The following is an 18,916-nucleotide window of genomic DNA, read 5'->3' as shown; positions in this document are numbered from 1 at the left end:
TCCCATGCTCTCAAGATTTCTTGTGACTGTTTGTAAGATGTATAGGCCAACCAAGAAAAAATGTCAACTGTCTTGTCTTTCTCACGCTTTTCTGTATAAATATGAGATGTTGAATAAAGTTGGTGTCAGACTGCGTCCCTTCGTGGTGACGTGTCTGAACCTCTCGACCCCATCTTTGTAGTCTCTTGCTTTAGTTTCTTTCTTAGGCCCGCCGTGCACGTTCTCGGGACCTGATCGACTTTGCCGGCTGGCTCCGGCAGGGTCCTGGGTAGTGCGTCCATCCCATGGATGAGACTCCAAATTGCAGTTTCAAGGGCTCCCACTTACAATCCCAGGTTGCAAACTGATAACCATCATCAATTTGCACTTAAAAATGTAGCTATGGTTTTCATAACTTTTGAACTGTCGTGTTAGAGGAGACTCTTGAGAGTCCCTTGGATACCAAGGAGATCAAACCAGTCCATCATAAAGGAGATCAGTCCTGAATATTCATTGGAAGGACTGATGCTGAAGCTGAAGCTCCAGTCCTTTGGCCACCTGATGCAAAGAACTGACTCGTTTGAAAAGACCCTGATGCTGGGAAAGATTGACGCCAAGAGGAGAAGGGGATGACAGAAGATGAGATAGTTGGATGGCATCACCAATTCAATGGACATGAGTTTGAGTAAACTCCAAGAGTTGGTGATGGACAGGGAGGCCTGGTGTGTTGTAGTCCGTGGGGTCGCAAAGAGTCGGACACGACTGAGCGACTGTTTCACCTTGTGCATTTTAGGATTTTCTTGGGCCCCGGGGTGGGTTTTGTTGACCCTCAGGGGCTCAAGAATTCCAAGACCTGCTCCCTTTCTTATCTAAAGTGCTGCCTTACTTGCTGTGCATGCAGGCAGGCATGGAATCCGAGCAGTGTCCAGGCAGGTGAGAAGCCGGTCAGAAGCCTGTTCTGCTTCTGAAGCCTAAACAAGACTTCCTCCATTTGAATTTTCCTAACATGACACAGTGTTCTCACTCTTTTACAGGTGGGCAGAGTTAACATGCTTTTAAATTCACATATGGGTTTCTTCATAGGCAAAAAAAAAATAGTAAGTTTATAATTAATAATCAAAAAACATAATTTTAAGAGTTCCACCTTATGTACAACCAAAACACAACCCTTAAAGTATCCTGAAGTAATCCTTAAGAGCAGTTGTATAGAATCATATTTTTAAACTATAAAAATTTTCCTGAGAATGGCAAAGATTCAAATCAATGGAAAAAACCCCCCATACCCTGGATGGGGAGATTAGAAAAATGGTTAGGATTGTGTGCTTCTGATGTGAGACTTCCTGGGTTCAAATCCCAGCTTTTGCTCTTGTTAGTTATGTGAGCTGGACAGGTCACTTTCCCTCCTCTGCACCACAGTTTTCTCATCTATGAAAATGGGCGTGATTATAATAATACCTATTTCACAGAGCAATATGAGAATTAACTGAGCCACAGCACTTGATACACTTAAAACAGTCCTCAACATAAAAGTAAGCACTCAACAAATGTTACTGTTCTTGTTGTGTTTGTGGGAAAATATAGTGTATCTTCCCACAAATTATCTGGCTGTAGACTTAATGTAATTTACCTTCTTTCACTAAGAATAAAAGACAGGGGAGAGAAGAGAGACTGCAGCAAAAACTACAAGTCAATGTCTGACGTCCAGTATCCTGAGAGATGCTACCAGTGAACAGATGTACCAACGGATTCCTGTTTCAGGCTAAGACCATGCTGCTTTTCTATCTCAAACTCCCACAGAAAATTCTAGACTTATTCAATAGGAATTATGCTGTAGTTTCACATTTTCCTCTGTCCTGCTTCTTGATTAATTCTGTGGTAGGCAGAATCAGAATCCTAATATCTGCCCCCAAACCCCAATGCCCTCCAACCCTAGAGAGAACTCTGAACTGAAACAGAGACAAAGGGAGCAGTCTTAAACCTGGGTGCCGCTCTTTGATAATGCTACCCCAAGCATCGCAAGTTGGTAAAGTTCCTAGCAAAATAAACACCCTGACAAACAATGACAGGGGCCCATCATAGTTTGGGGTTCTACCAGAATCTTATGAATTAGCAAAAATTATCTTTTACAAATAGATGTTAACTCTGTGATCACTAAAGGGAAAAAATTGTGTATTTGCTCTTGGGAGATGCACTGAATAAATAAATCAAAGAGCCAGCAGGCTGGCAGCTCATCCAAATTGAAGAGTTTCTTTCCTTCTCACCTTCACCCTCCTACCTGCATCTCTGAGTCTGGAACCAGGGTTTGTTGAGGATGGATGGGGCAGAAAGACTCAGAGTTGGTGATTTCTTTCAGCAGGTAGGATTGCCAGTCAGAGAGATTTAAAGAGATGTGCATGAGTTCATCTTTGTTTTTCTCCACATGTGAATCAATTTTCTTAACATAATCCATCTTTTCTCCCAGTGAATCACAGTATATTTATCATATATGAAGTCTGTACCTATAGTTGGGTCTTTTTCTGGGCTCTTATCTTTGTCTCGTTGATTTCTTTCTCTATTCCAGTACTAGTGTCACACAGTTCTCAAAATTATAGCTTTATAAAATGTCTTGAGGTTAGTATGGCAAAATTTTCCCTTTGATCCTCTTTTTCAAAAAAAACTTGAGTATACTTAATCTCTCCTATATCTATTCAGTTCAGTTAGTTCAGTTCAGTCACTCAGTTGTATCCGACTCTTCGCGACCCCATGAATTGCAGCACACCAGGCCTCCCTGTCCATCACCAACTCATGTTCACTCAAACTCACATCCATCGAGTCAATGTTGCCATCCAGCCATCTCATCCTCCGTCATCCCCTTCTCCTCCTGCCCCCAATCCCTCCCAGCATCAGAGTCTTTTCCAATGAATCAACTCTTTGCATGAGGTGGCCAAAGTACTGGAGTTTCAGCTTTAGCATCAGTCCTTCCAAAGAACACCCAGGACTGATCTCCTTTAGAATGGACTGGTTGGATCTCCTTGCAGTCCAAGGGTCTCCCAAGAGTCTTCTCCAACACTACAGTTCAAAAGCATCAATTCTTCGGTGCTCAGCTTTCTTCACAGTCCAACTCTCACATCCATACATGACTACTGGAAAAACCATAGCCTTGACTAGACGGACCTTTGTTGGCAAAGTAATGTCTCTGCTTTAGAAAAGAAAACTAGCATGGTCTTAAAATGTTCTACTGGACTCTTTTTACTGTAATTGCACAAATTTAGGCGAAGTGTTTTCTTTACAATGTTTTTGCCCTATTGACAGCTTTTCATCTGTCCTTTATGGCTTTTAAAATTTTTCTCCAGGATGGTCTTATCCATTCTTTCTTAGATTAATTGCTTGATATTTTGTAATTTTGTTGTGATAATAGACATCATTTTCTGGGGTATTTTTAGATTCTGTGGTAAGCAACCTCTACACAACCCCAGTGATCTCCACCTCCTGGCATTCACACTTTTTCATAAATCCCTCCTGTCACGTGTGGACTGGACCTGCTGGCCCACTTCAAATAGAATAAAGCACAAGTGTTGGGATAGCACTTCCAAGATTAAGTCATTAAAAGACTGTAGCTTCTGCACTGCACATGACTGACTTCTCATTGTATCCTCATAGGGTGGAGAGAGGAAGCAAGATTTCCTCTGGCTCTCATTAGGGCACTAATCCCCTTCATGGGCTTCCTTGGTGGCTCAGACAATAAAGAATCTGCCTGCAATGCGGGAGACCTGGGTTTGATCCCTAGGTTGTGAAGATCCCCTAGAGGAGGATACGGCAACCCACTCCATTATTATGCCTGGAGAATCCCCATGGACAGATAAGCCTGGTGGGCTATAGTCCAGCCAGTCAGTTCAGTCACTCAGTTGTGTATGACTCTTTGTGACCCAATGGACTATAGCGCGCCAGATTCCCTGTCCATCACCAACTCCCAGAGCTAACTCAAACTCATGTCCATTGAGTCAGTGATGCCATCCAACCATCTCATCCTCTGTCATCCCCTTCTCCTCCTGCCTTAATCTTTCCTAGCATCAGTCTTTTCCAAGGAGTCAGTTCTTCACATCAGGTGGCCAAAGTATTGGAGCTTCAGCTTCAGCATCAGTCCTTCCATTGAATATCCAGGACTCATTTCCTTTAGGATTGACTGGTTGGATCTCAGTGAAGTCCAAGAGACTCTCAAGAGTCTTCTTCAACACCACAGTTCAAAAGCATCAATTCTTCAGTGTTCAGCTTTCTTTATAGTCCAACTCTCACATCCATACATGACCACTGGAAAAACCCTAGCTTTGACTAGACAGACCTTTGTTGGCAAAGTAATGTCTCTGCTTTTTGATATGCTGTCTAGGTTTGTCATAGCCTTTCTTCCAAGGAGCAAGCATCTTTTAATTTCATGGTTGCAGTCACCAACTGCAGTGATTTTGGAGCCCCCTAAAATGAAGTCTGTCACTGTTTCCATTGTTTCCCCATCTATTTGCCATGAAGTGATGGGACCAGATGCCATGATCTTCGTTTTTTGAATGCTGAGTTTTAAGCCAACTTTTTCACTCTCCTCTTTCACTTTCATCAAGAGGCTCTTTAGTTCTTCTTTGCTTTCTTCCATAAGGGTGGTGTCATCTGCATATCTGAGGTTATTAATATTTCTCCAGCTATCTTGATTACAGCTTGTGCTTCATCTAGCCTGGCATTTCGCATGATGTCCTCTGCATATAAGTTAAATAATAAGGGTGAAAATATACAGCCATGACATACTCCTTTCCCAATTTGGAACCAGTCTGTTGTTCCACGTCCAGTTCTAACTGTTGCTTCTTGACCTGCATACAGATTTCACAGGAACCAGGTCTGGTCGTCTGGTATTCCCATCTCTTTAAGAATTGTCCACAGTTTGTTGTGAGCCACACAGTTAAAGGCTTTGGCATGGTCAATAAAGCAGAAGTAAATGTTTTTCTGGAACTCTCTTGCTTTTTCCATGATCCAATGGATGTTGGCAATTTGATCTCTGGTTCCTCTGCCTTTTCTAAATCCAGGTTGAACATCTGGAAGTTCACAGTTCACGTACTGTTGAAGCCTGGCTTGGAGAATTTTGAGCATTACTTTGCTAGTATGTGAGATGAATGCAATTGTGTGGTAGTTTGAACATTCTTTGGCATTGTCTTTCTTTGGGATTGGAATGAAAACTGACCTTTTCCAGTCCTGTGGCCACTGCTGAGTTTTCCAAATTTGCTGGCATATTGAGTGCAGCACTTTCACAGCATCATCTTTTAGGATTTGAAATAGCTCATCTGGAATTCCATCACCTTACTAGTTTTGTTCATAGTCATTCATAGTTGCAAATGACTCTGACTTAAATAAATGCTCTTCATTCTGTAATAATTTAGACTCTTGTAAACTTATGGAACTCTCTTTATTTCTGATAGTGTGCCTATTGACTCCTGGGGTTTTCTTTCCTATTAACATAACATTATTAGCAGATAAAATGGTAAATTCTAATCTCCCTTTCTAATCCTATGCCTCATTCTTTTACTTTTCTTTTTAGATTGTCCCAAACCTCAAGAACTATATAAAACAGTAATTTTTATTATGGGTATCTAGCTCTTATCCCTAATCACAGAGAGACTATTCTAAAGTTTCTCATAATAAGTATGATGTTTTTCTAAGGTTTTGTTTTTATTTTGTTTTTATTTATTTTATTTTATTATTATTTTTTTTAATTTTATTTTATTTTTAAACTTTACAATATTGTATTAGTTTTGCCCAACATCGAAATGAATCCGCCACAGGTATACATGTGTTCCCCATCCTGAACCCTCCTCCCTCCTCCCTCCCCATACCCTCCCTCTGGGCCGTCCCATTGCACCAGCCCCAAGCATCCAGCATCGTGCATCGAACCTGGACTGGTGACTCGTCTCATACATGATGTTACACATGTTTCAATGCCACTGTCAATAAAGTTTCCTACTATATCATCAGAATCTCATCAGCAAACAGATGGAACAGAAATTAGGATAGCTTGAGAAGGGCTTAGCAAAAAGGACAACCATATAAGTAAGATGTAGGGAAATCAAAAAGAAAACAGTATACTCTTTTATCAATAGAAGGAACAGGGTTGTTATGACCACTAGTTAAGAAGAATGATAAGTTATTGGAACCTAAGAAGGGCAGACTTGTATGGAGAAGACAGCCTAATAGGACTTGTGACTTCAAGTCAAGAATTGCAGCCAGTCCAAGGTGTACTTGGAGAATAAATATCTGTCCTACTACACAAGCTTCCCTTGTGGCTCAGCTGGCAAAGAATCCGCCTGCAATGCAGAAGACCTGGGTTTGATCCCTGGGTTGGGAAGATCCCCTGGAGAAGGGAAAGGCTACCCAGTCCAGTATTCTGGCCTGGAGAATTCCATGGACTATACAGTCCATGGGGTCGCAGAGAGTCGGATACAACTGAGCGACTTTCACTTCACTTTCACAATAGGATAGATTCTTCTCTTCTGCTGGGGCTTTCCATTAGGCAAATTCAATCAGAAGCCAGAGGGCAAGGAAGTCCATTGAAGTAGTCCACATAAGGTAAATTCACAGAAGAGAGAGCAAACTATAGTCCCATTGCCTACCATCACCTTCGTCATGTTCCTGCTGCCTAGAATTTTAATTCTGGGTTGTGATGGATCCTTACAGTTCCTTTGTACTAGTATTTAAATGGTAATTTAGCTGGATATACATTTCAAAATCTAACTTTTTTCCCCCCAAAGATTTGCAAGTAAGATTTCTTTCAAAATTTTTATCTACTTTCTTGATGCTTTGAAGTTTTCAGATATCTTCCAGCTCAGTAATACATCCAATACATTCTTCAGCTATATCTTTTCTAAAATTTAACAAATTCATTAAGATTTTTGTTTCAACTATAACATTTTTTCAAATCCAATATTTCCCACCAGTTCTTCTTTGAATTGTTTTCCTTGATTAATGTTGTCGGTATTTTACCTTCGTATTTTTGGAAGGTATTTCTTATGCTTATTTTAAACGTATTTTCTATGGTCTGTTAATTTTCTTTGCCTGGTATAACTTGTTTGGTGGTGTCTTTCTTTTAGAGCACTGTGTTCCTCATATGTCTGATCACTTTTCCTTGCGAGCTTACACATTCCTGCGAGTTTCAGTTCTCATGGAGCATAATATGAAGCATGTGTGTGGGAGCTAGAGGGAGGGAAGAGGTGGATGTGGCTAAAGCCCAGGAATCCAGGAATAATTTATGCCCTTCCTAGGGAGCTTAGGGAGTTGGCAGTGCATCCCTCCTTAGGAGGAAGAGCCTCTGGCATTATAATCTGGGGTAAATCATCCCCTACCTTGCCAAAGAAAATCTACCGAGGGTTTACCTGACATTGCTCTTTTTTTTAAGAGATTTTCTTCCTCAGCTGGAGTCATTTATTTGTACCTGCTGTTGACTCCTTCTCCCCACCTCAGCCAGATTCCAGCACTATGTTGATATTTCCCCCAGTGCTTCTGGGCATCCACTGCTGTTTATCTGCCTCAAAATGACAACCAAGCAAGATAGGAAAGAGAAACACACAGACTCATAAAGCTCTGGCCTGGCCCATCTCCGTGTGACATCTGACCCTCTTCTCCCCTGAGCTGCTGTAAATGTACATGCACATGTACACTGAGATGCAGCCGCCCCTTCTTCTCCCCTCAAGAGCTTCTCAGGTTGATGTTAGTTTCTCAGGCCCATCAAAACACTGCCTGTTTCTTGGAGTTGTTTCAAGGGTCAGAGTCAGAAACACATGTTCGTAAGTCATCTTGTCAGCTCTGCTATATTCTTTACATCCATTGCCTCTAGTGTTATTGTGAGGATTAATTAAATGAGTTGATTCACATGAGGCACTTAGGAGAGTGTCTGGAATACAGCACGTTTTACAACTGTTATCAGTAATTATTATTTGTCATCATCATCATTAATATGCAGAATAAGTCTATGAAAATGAGTATATTATCTCATTATTATTATCTCATATTATATTATCTCATTATCTCTAATTATTCAGAATAATTAGATTATTAGATTAGATTAGATTAGATTCAGAGAAGAAAAGTAAACCTGGCAAGAGATTGAGCCAGGCTTCAGTCACATTTAAGTCTATTTGATCTGCAAAGAGTGTGCTTTTTCTATTCTTTTTATCGGTGGCCCTTTTCTACTCCCACTTCACAATCTGATTGGCTCAGGAAAATCTGTAAGATATTGAAGGCTTTTTAACTCACTTCAGGAGGTGGATGACCACAACTTTCTCTGTGCTTCAATTTGATCTCTTGTCTCTAAGATAAAGGTAACTTTGATGTTCTTTTCTAGTATAAAAGACTGAATTGGAGGATAAGCGATCAAGCACAACTCTTGTTTCTCCAGGTCACAGCAACTTGAATGGGGACAATCTGGAGACGTGGATGACAGCAGCAATGGGGCCAAAATTATCCTTCATCCCTGCCACTCCATGCAACAGTATTATTGGATGTCGAGACTATTCTCATTTTTTCCCTGTCTTTTGTGTATCAACTGGAGTCTGGACAGAAAAACAGAAGCCACTCCAAGTATGCAAAGTGGGGAAAGGATTAATACAGGAATTAAAGATTGGGCAAACAAAAGTCAGCAAGAACAACTTTAGGAAACTTTGAAGTTCAGACTCATGCTACAACCAGTAGTTTCAGCTTCCAACAACGCTGATACTGGTGATTTTTAGGTGAACAGCAGAAAGCTGTAGGAAAAACCCAAACCACTTCTGCTGTCCCCAAACACTTTCCAGTAACTACTGTGACAACCAGTGGCTTCTCCTCCATTACTTTCCAAATCTCATGGAATTGCTTCTCATTGGTGGAATCCAACTGGACTCTCACTTGCAATGGAGTGGAAGAATTGTCATTTCTTAGCTTTGTGCTCCTGGGAATGGGGAAGAGGATAGAGACAGGGGTAGTACTAAGTATTAACAAATTACACGTGGTACACTGTGTCTGTTTTGTTTAACATCACTGAGTAAAAACTCAACATATGTTGACTGAATTAATAATTCCAAGAGGGTCCCAGGTCATGAACAGGACTATTTAGTGGGAATTAAGATTCTATTGCAGCCTCGTTCAGTGATGTTACATGCTCCATAGCCTGATAATACCCTACACGTGCTATCAGCCTGTCATTGACTTATTATGGAATCATGACAACATTGTATTTCTTCATCTTCCACTGAGGTGGGTCATGTCACTTCTTTGGTTGTCACTGATGCAAGTGTAAATCTGATCATGTAAGTCTGCTTCTTAAAAGTAACACTTCAGTGGCTGCCTGTTGCCTTTAGAATAAAATCTGAACACTTTATCATGACTTCCAAGACTCTGAATTATCTGGGCTCTTCCCAGCTCTCCAGCTTAACTGTTTCTACTCCCTTCCTCTCTCACCACACACAGGCCACATTGGCCTTTCAGTTCATCAAATGGGGCAAATTCTTCCTTGCCTCAGGATCTATGCCTAAGATGGTGCCTAGAAGGCTCTTTGCCCCAGCTCTGCCCCACTTTTATTTGACCAGGTGCTAGAACCCTTCAATGCTAAACTACATATCACTTTCTCAAAGAGGTCTTCACTTGCCACTTCATCTAAAGGAGATAATTCCATTTAGTGTTCTCTTTCTGGGATTTTTTCCCCCTCTTCTGGTACTTATCACTATTCAATAGGAGGTATAAAATCACATTGCATTCAATTGTACACCCAGCCCAGCACAGTGCCTGGCAACTAATATGCACTCAATAAATAAATGCTGAAATTCTTTACAGGCTCCTCATAAAGTGATTTTACAGAATGCTCAAATTATGTTTCACTTTCTAAATTTCCCATCAGCTTTTGGCTTTTAAACCTGAGACAAGCCAAAAGACATTTGAGAGGAATAGACTTACTACCAAAGGCACCTGTTACCATTAATAATCCAACTGGATCCCAAGCACTCATTGGTCTTTCCTGCCTCCAGATGACCTCCTTTCCACCCAAAGTATGTCCCAAGAAGCCAGGGAGAGACTCCATCATCTCTCTTGCTCAAAGGTTTTAATACCATTTCATTGTATTACTATTTCTCTCAGGAGGTTCATCTTGTTCTCCTGCAGTTAGAACCCTGGTGGCTGACCTTGACATGGTAAGTTAGGTATGCCTCTGCTCACTGACCATATTTTCCTCTCAGTCTCTGTATGCAAACACAGAAATACATAGTATACAACTGGGAACAGTGTTGGAGGTCATACATTGGTTCCCTAAATCTTATCAGTGACCAATTGCTTTAATTTCTCAAAGACAAATGAATAAATATTCCAAGCCAAGAATAGTGCCTGGTATTAGAGGCACTCAATAAATGTATGCTGATTATATGAATATAGATGAAGAAACTGATACTTAAATAGATTAAGGGACTTGGCTGAAGTCACACAGCCTGTTGGTATTGAGCCAAAATTCTAATCCAAAAAGGACACAATGTAAGAGGGATTGTGAAACAAGACTGCTCTGTGAGCAGTGCTCCCAAGTTTATAGGGCTGAGAACCCACTGCCTATAGGCCAGTAGGAGACAGGATAGGACAATATCTATTAAGACTAAAAATGTCTGAAGAAATAAGATCAGAGCATAAATAAATGAAATAGAGACCAAAAAAACAATAGAAAGATTAATTAAACTAAGAGTTGGTTCTTTGAAAAGGTAAACAAAATTTACAAACCTTTATCCAGACATCAAGAAGAGGGCCCAAATCAATAAAACCAGGGGGAAAAAAGGAGAAGTTACAGCCAATACCACAGAAATGCAAAGGATCATAAGAGATTACCAGAAACAACTGAACACCAAAAAATGGACACTTTCCCAAGATAGAACCAGGAAGAAATAGAAAATATGAACAGATCAACTACCAGTAATAAAACTGAATGATGAATTTAAAAAAAAACTGGATGACTTCACAGGTTAAATTTACCAAATGTATAGAGAAGAGTTAATGCCTATTCTTCTCAAACTATTCCAAGAACTTGGAGAGGAAGGAAAGCTTCTTAACTCATTCTATGAGGGGCCAGAATCATCTTAATACCAAAACTAGACAAAGATATCACACAAAAAAGAAAATTACAGGCCAGTATCACTGATAAACATGGTGCCAAAATCCTCAACAAAATACTAACAAACCAAATTCAACAATACATTAAAAGGATCTTACACCATGATCAAGTGGGTTTAATATCAGGGATGCAAGGATGGTTCAGTATCCACAAACCAATCAGTGTGATATACCACATTAACATATTAAAGAATAAAAATCATATGATCATCTCAATAAATGCATAAAAAGTTTTTGATGAGATTTAACATCTATTTATGACAAAAAAAATTCTCTCACAAAGCAGCTATAGAGAGAATATACCTGAACTATTATAATAAAGGCCATGTATGACCAGCTCACAGCCAAAATTATACTCAACAGTGAAAAGCTGAGAATATTTCATTTAAGATCAGGAACAAGACAAGGATGCCCATACTCACCATTTGTATTCAACATACTGTTGGAAGTCCTAGCCACAGCACTCAGACAATAAAAAGAAATGAAAGGAATCCAAATGGGAGAGGAAGAAGTAAAACTGTTACTGTTTGCAGATGGCATGATACTATACACAGAAAATCCTAAAGATACCACACACACACAAAAATACTAGAACTCATCAATAAATTCAGTAAAGTTGCAGAGTATAAAATTAATATACAGATGTCTGCCACACTTCTATTTCCTAACAAGAAACTATCAAAAAAGAAATTAAGAAAACAATCCCATTTACAAGCACTGCAAAAGAATAAAAACAAGTCTAACTAAGGCGGTAAAAGAATAGTACTCAGAAAATTGTAAGACACTGTTGAAAGAGATTGAAGGCAGCACAAACAGATGAAAAGATAGCCCATGCTCATAAATTGGAAGAATTAATATGATTAAAAAGAGCATACTACCCAATGTAATCTACAGACTCAATGCAATCCCCAGCAAAATATCAATGGCATTTTTCACTAGAAGAAATAATTCTAAAATTTGTATGGAAACACAAAAGATCCCAATAGTCAAAACAATCTTAAGAAAGAAAAGTAGAACTAGAAGTATTATGCTCCCTGATTTCAAACTATACTTCAAAGTTATAGTAATCAAAACAGTATGGTTCTGCACAAAAACAGACACATAATTCAGTGGGGAAAAAGATAACCTAGAAGTGAACCCTGGTGGCTCAGATGGTAAAAGTGTCTGCTTACAATGCGGGAGACCCGGGTTTGATCCCTGTGTTGGGAAGATCCCCTGGAGAAGGAAATGGCACCCCACTCCAGTACTCTTGCCTGGAAAATCCCATGGACAGAGGAGCCTGGTAGGCTACAGTCCATGGGGTCGCAAAGAGTTGGACACGACTGAGTGACTTCACTAGAAGTGAACCCACATTTTTATGGGTAATTAAAGAAGGCAAGAATACATGATGGAGAAAAGACAGCTTCTTTAATAAATGGTGTTGGGAAAACTATACAGCTACATGCAAAAGAATCAAACTGGCTTACTCTCTTAAAGTACAAAACTCAAACTAGATTCCTCTCTCAAAGCACAAAAATAAATTTGAAATGGATTAAAGACTTAAGACTTGAAACCACAAAACTTCTAGAAAAAACCATAAGCTCTTTGGCATCAGTCATGGTAGAATTTTTTTTTTCTTTGTATATGTCCCCTCAGACAATGGAAACAAAACCAAAAATAAACAAATGGGGCTATATCAAACTAAAAAGCTTTTGCATAATGGAGAAAACTATTAACAAAATGAAAAGTCAACCTACTAAATGGGAGTGAGTGGAAGGAGATATTTGCAAAAAAATATATCCAATAAGGGGTTAATATCATACACAAACACACACATACACACACATATATATATATAACTTACACAATTCAACATCAAAAATACAAACAACCCAACCAATTGAAAATGGGCAGAGGATCTGAACAGACATTTTTCCAAACAGGCACATGAAAAGATGCTTAATATCACTAATCATCAGGGAAATGCAAGTCAAAACCTCAATGAGAAATTATCTCATACTTGTCTGAATGGCTATTATCAAAAAGACAACAAACAACAAGTGCTTGGAAGGACGTGAAGAAAAGAGAACTCCCACCCAGGCACTGTGGGCAGAACTGTAATCTGGTGCAGCTCCTATGAAACTCAGTATGGAGATTCCTTTAAAAATTAAAAACAGAACTACCATATGATCCAGCAATTCCACTCCTGGGTATTTATTTGAAGAAAAGGAAACAACTAATTCAAAAAGACATATGAACCCCTATGTTCACTGCAACCTTTTTTTACAACTGCCAGGATATGGAAATAACTTAAGTGCCCAGAAACAGATGAATGGATAAAGAAGATATATATAAGGGAAAATTACTCAGCCATAAAAAAGAATGAAATCTTGCCATCTGTGACAACCTGGATGAACCTAGAGGATATTAAGTAAAATAAGACACGCAGAGATAGACAAGTGCTATCTGACTTCACTTATTATGTGGAATCTAAAAAACAAAGCAGGAGACACAAAAATAAAGAATAGATTTTTGGACATAGTGGGGGAAGGAGAAGGTGAGATAATTTGAGAGAACAGCATTGAAACATATTGCCTGTAAAATCCCATGGACAAAGGAGACTAGGGGGCTACAGTCTATAGTCCAACAAGAGTCGGACATGACTCAGTGACTAAACCACCACCACCATATACATTACCATATGTAAAACAGATAGCCAGTGGGAGTTTGATGTATGATGAAGGGAATCCAAAGCTGGTGCTCTGTGACAATCTTGAGGGATGGGGTAGGGAGGGAGGTGGAAGTGGGGATCAAGAGGGAGGGGACACATATATCTATGGTCGACTCATGTTGATGTATGGCAAAAAGCATCACAGTATTGTAATTATCCCCCAGTTAAATAAATAAATATTTTTTTTTTAAAAGCAAATGAATAAACAGAAACGGATTCCTATATACAGAGCAAAAACAGGTGGTTGCCAGAGAAGAGGGTTGGGGCAGGTGAGGAGGAACTGGTAAGGGAGATTAAGTACAAAATTCTAGCTGTAAAATAAGTGAGTCACAGATACGAAGTGTACAGTGAGGAGACTATAGTCAAGAATCGTGCGGTATCATTGTATGCAGACATATTGTACCTAGGCTTATCATGGTGACCATTTTAGTATATATAGAAATATCAAATAATAGAAACTAACATGGCATTGTAGCTCATGGCACTAAAAGCAAACAAACTCATACAAAAAGAGATCAGATTTGTGGTTACCAGAGGCAGCGTTTTGGGGGGAGGAGAAACTGGATGAAGGCAGTTAAAAGGGACAAACTTCCAGTTGTAAGATAAGTATAAGGGATATAATATACAACATAATAAATATAATTACTGCTGTATGTTATATATTGACTCCTGGGTCAGGAAGATCCTCTGGAGAAGGGAACAGCTTTCTACTTTATTATTCTTGCCTGGAGAATTCCATGGACAGAGGAGCCCGGCAGGCTGTAGTCCATGGGGTGGCAAAGAGTCAGACACAACTGAGCAACTTTCACTTTCACTGTGTTATATATGAAAGTTGTTAAGAGAGGAAATCCCAACAGTTCTCATCATAAGGGAAAAAATTTTTTCTACTTCTTAAATTTTGCATCTATAAAAGATGATGGATGTTCATTAAACTTGTGATAATTATTTCATGACGTATATATAATGTATATAATTATTTCATGATGTCTTCATAATGATGTCGAATCATTATGTTGTATACCGTAAACATATACAGTGCTATATGCCAGTTTTAGCTCAATGATTAACTGGAAGTGCAAAAAGACTGGAAAGACCTAGGTCTTGTGGGCTCTTTTAAGAACCTTTATTGATGTTTGAAATGCTTCTCACATTTATCATGGTGTCATGGTGGGTTTGTGGGACGGTCACATGTACTAAGGACTGACTTAAATGTCAAAGTCGTTGTTTTTGTCACCCACTGTTTCCTTTGAGTGTCTAGCAGATGTTAGTCAGGGCTATGCAGCTGGAAGAGCCTTCTAACCTCAGGGTCTCAGGAGAAGAAAATTTGAGCATACTGCCTCTGAGTCTGGATATGTTTCACTGTCTATTACCGACGGCGGGACAGCCACACCCCAGTAAGTGAAAAGCCCTAGGCCTTGTACCAGTTTGCAATTTGATAAATGAGGTATTCTCCACTGAGCTTTCTTTGCAAACTAGCGATGTCTGACCAGTCTGAAACCTTACAGTAAAGTCCTAGAGCGTCAATGCTGGAATAGGGAAGAGCTGACTGACTCACGTCCCTAACTTCACAGATTTGGACCTGAGCTCAAGAGAGGTAAGAGGATTCTCCCCAAACCACAACCAGTATGGAGGAAGAACTAGGAAGAAATCCCACCCTATCTCCTGGTGCTTCCCTACCACACCTTCTACATCTGGAAATGAAACACAGGAAGCATTTGTTTCTGTTCAGTTCCATCCATACATGTCTTGAGCACCTAACAGGAGCCAAGCAGCATGGAAGGGTGCAAAGACAAAGCCATGGTCAAACACAACTCCTTCAGGAGCTCTGAATTTGGTGAGCTCTGTCCCTGTGGTCATTTTCATGCTAAGTTGCTTCAGTTATGTCTGACTCCATGGCCTGTAGTCCGCCAGGTTCCTTTGTGCATGGGATTCTCTAGCCAAAAATACTGAAGTGGGTTGCCATTTCCTCCTCCAGGGGATCTTCCCAACCCAGGGATCAAACCCAGGTTTCCAGCATTGCAGGCAGATTCTTTACCATCTGAGCCCCCATGGAAGCAAGAACTCTATACATTACCTTATTTTACCCTCAAGCAGCCCTCCATGATAAGAATTATCCTATCTCCATTTTACAAATGATTTGAGAGGCTAAATAACCTATGAAGAGGCTGAGCTTAGACATGAATTCAGGTCTTCCTACCAGACCACACTGTGACGCTAGGTTTTTCCTCTCATCACTTCCCCCTCATCCCTGCAAATTCTCACATGCCTTTGACAAATAAGTTCCCCTCCCCAAATACATACCATCAAAATCCCTATTTATCATTCTAGGGAACCTGAATTCCATGTGGAAGTTTCTTGTTCTCACTTTTAAACTCCTAGTCCCCACTTCTCCATGCCTCCTGTTTTATAAGGTCTACCTGTGTCTGAAGCCACACTCGCAACTGCTTAGCTCGCCTTACCTCCCTAAATGCACTGTACTCCACGACTGAGACCTGGACTGAATGCTCAGACTCCACCCCCTACTGTCTCCACCACAAGACAGACAGCCTGGTATTTCTGTCGCCTCTATTAACAGAAGAGGTAACCGGAACCCAGCAAAGCATCCTCTCACAACAGGAAGTGCTGGACCCCCACACCTCTACTCCTCAGGGTTCCTGCCCCCTGACCTCCTCGCACCGCCCTGTGTGTGGTTTCTACATCATGTTACACGTGATTTTTTCTTCCGTCTCCGCAGGGAATCTATCAGTCCAATCCATTCCTTCACTCCTTCCAGTTAAATGCCTCACTCTATTTGATCTTAGTCAAGCTGCCTGATGGAGCCCCATATCCCCAAGTCCTGCCTGGTAAACTCTTCTTCCCAAAGTCAGCTCAGACATCAGCTCCTCTGTGAGGCCTTCCCAGGCACAGTGAATTCCTCCTCCTTCAAGGTTCCTGCAGCTTGTTTATTATAGCACTCAACACACCATGTCATTGGAAATCTAGTCTATTTCCTAAACAAAAGCATCTTAACTCTTGGGACACTTTAAGTCAATTTTGCGATCCGTAATCTCTAGCCCAGAGGCTGGCACACAGGAAATGTTCAATAAATATCCCCTGAGTATTGCTTGTCTAGATAGACCTGTGGAGAACTAGTACCAAACAGTAGAAGGTTCCACTTTCTCAGAGGCAGAGGGAACAACTTCTTTCATCAGTGGGGCCCCACTGTGCTTACAGTCACAGTGCTGTAAGCACAGCTCGAGCCACCCTGGGCTGGGGTCAGTTCCCAGTTCCGGGAGATTCCTAAGCTTGGGATAACGATGTGCTGGCGGAGAGCTGGGGCTCAGGCTGCACTAGATGTTCTGAGGTCCCCTCTACTCCAAAGACTATATATGATAAGGGAGAAGTTGGTTAAAAGATCAAAAGACAGATAGGAAAAGGTGTGGACAGAGGAAGGTGGAGGTGAAAGAGCCACGAGCCGGAAGATAAAGATTTAGTGAGGAAAGGGAGGCTGAAAACTGGGGAAAGGAGACTGGAGGGACTGGCAAGAAGAAGGACAAAAAGAGGGAGACAGGTGCGTGGACACTGGGCATGATCAGATTCCCAAGATCCCGTGCCATAAGGACAAAGTCATCCAGAAAACTAAAACTGAAATGCTGAAAGCTGCTGCTCTTAAAAATCAGTCCAAAATGGACTTAATGCATCTCCCACCCAAACAGGAAACTAAATCCTCAGAAAATCAGCTGCAGCGGACAAAAACCAAGATGCGGAAGAACACAGTTATAGCACTTACTGCCTGGCGCCATCTGGTCCTTCCCATGTGCCGTGGGCTGGCCAGCCCCGAGTCAGCACGCCGGAGCATCAGTCCTTAAGCAACAAGGAGCCAAGGGAGGGCAGACAACTTCCCAGCTCTGGTGCCCCAATGGCTCCATAATCCGTCTACCCTCTTCACCCCAAACTTACTGCACGTTATAGGTGGTGACACTGCAGGCTGAGCTCTGGGACCAGACCAACTTCTGAACAGGAAATAACAGGAGACCTGCTCTCCTGTCACCTTGGGGCTACAGGCCGTGCTCTAACTTCATACCCTTATTCTTATCAACCAGCAACCATCTGGTGCCCCAAGCAATGCTTACCTAGTGTCACACCGGGGCTTAAATCTGTACCTATAACTAAACTACATTATGATGAATAAGTTATGTAATGTTTGTACCTTAGATGTCTTATCTGTGAAATGGGGGTAATGATGACAATATAATTTATGTGGTGATTTGATGATTAAATGAAAACATACATAGTGAGCATCCAATAAAACATCTATTCTCTTAACCTTTGCTAAAAATCAAATAGAACATATGTCTGTAACTTTTAGAAGAGAGTATATCTGGTATGCCACTATAAAAATATTTAGCTCTTGTGTCTTTTATGAGACAATGGGTAACTGAGAAAGTCCTTATTCAAAAAAATAAAATAATAAACTGTAGCCAAAAAAATAGGATCCTGAGTGTCACAGAGTATCCAGATACTGAATCAGATCCTTTATGTAGATTATCATATCAGTTCCTCAAAATAACCCAGTTAGATTAAATATCCCCATTGGCAATAAGGAGACCAAAGCTCAGAAAGATTAAGTCATTTTTCAAAAGAGTGGCAGGGCCTGGGTTCAAACCCAGGCTGTCCAGCTCCAGTGTCCATAATACACTGCATCCAGGAATGGGGTTTTGTTCCCCCATCCCTGAAGCCCTGCCCTCATGCCCATTCCTCTCACACTCGGGCCTGCTTTGCTCGCTGTTGTCTTCCCTAGGCCTGTTGCCCTGCCAGATTCTCCTTCCAGGGCCATGCCCTGGCACCTTGCTCCAGTCCCCTGGTAAATGCCCCATCGATCTACCAAGGCACCTACCTGGCATCTCCTGTTCCATGCTTCACCACTGCAGAAGCCAGCCTGCCTGTCTTTTTATCGCCAGCTCCAGAAACCTGCCCCCATCACCATACAGAGGTTAACCTCTGCATCTTGCTGTCCACAGCAGGTCTGTCCTGCCCCTCACGGAACTGGTTTTCATGGACACTGAGATACCTAAATGCATCCCCAGGACAGTGACTGACCCACTGGCTGAATCAACTTCCTCTCTG

The 18,916-nt window shown here is 40.9% G+C and overlaps 1 protein-coding gene across 1 annotated transcript in view; it reads right to left on the bottom strand.

Moving 5' to 3' along the window:
• FASLG (Fas ligand (TNF superfamily, member 6)) overlaps positions 1–17,784 on the bottom strand; it is a 29,000-nt gene extending 11,216 nt beyond the window's left edge. Inside the window, exon 1 of the mRNA XM_010849838.1 lies at positions 17,580–17,784. The gene's annotated coding sequence lies outside the window, so the exon portion shown is untranslated. The remainder of the gene's footprint in view (positions 1–17,579) is intronic.
• Positions 17,785–18,916: the final 1,132 nt, after the last annotated feature.

Source organism: Bison bison, unplaced genomic scaffold (assembly GCF_000754665.1).
Source record: "Bison bison bison isolate TAMUID 2011002044 unplaced genomic scaffold, Bison_UMD1.0 scf7180017864289, whole genome shotgun sequence".
Lineage (NCBI taxonomy): Eukaryota > Metazoa > Chordata > Mammalia > Artiodactyla > Bovidae > Bison > Bison bison.
This window is presented reverse-complemented; position numbering and strand designations above follow the sequence as displayed.